The following is a 394-nucleotide window of genomic DNA, read 5'->3' on the forward strand; positions in this document are numbered from 1 at the left end:
CTCCCCGACGGGGAATTGAACCCCGGTCTCCCGCGTGACAGGCGGGGATACTAACCACTATACTATCGAGGATTGATATGTCAACTTTGCCAGAACTCGCATATTATATATTTCCTTAGATATTATAGGGAAAGCATATTTCAGTGGAACTAAAAAGAACCTGGTGATCAGTACACTTCAAATATGAGTTTGTTAAAACTTAACTTAAAATACTTCTTTTTATTTCAATACACAATTCAAAATAGGTATGTATGTACGAAGCCTCACACATTTTCAATATTTCTATAATAATTTCTCAGTGTTGATTCAATACAATATTAATCCCAAAATGAGTTTTACCGCTTGATTCCAATCTAATCATATCCTCCTAAAAATGTATTTTATAGGTACAATG

General features: G+C 34.0%; 1 non-coding gene across 1 annotated transcript; it reads right to left on the reverse strand.

Moving 5' to 3' along the window:
• Positions 1 to 72, reverse strand: TRNAD-GUC (transfer RNA aspartic acid (anticodon GUC)). The gene has a single exon. It is a non-coding gene; the product is annotated as a tRNA-Asp (tRNA).
• Between the last annotated feature and the right edge of the window lie 322 nt (positions 73 to 394).

Source organism: Musca autumnalis, unplaced genomic scaffold (assembly GCF_047663935.1).
Source record: "Musca autumnalis isolate F117 unplaced genomic scaffold, ASM4766393v1 scaffold_5, whole genome shotgun sequence".
NCBI classification, from domain to species: Eukaryota; Metazoa; Arthropoda; class Insecta; order Diptera; family Muscidae; genus Musca; species Musca autumnalis.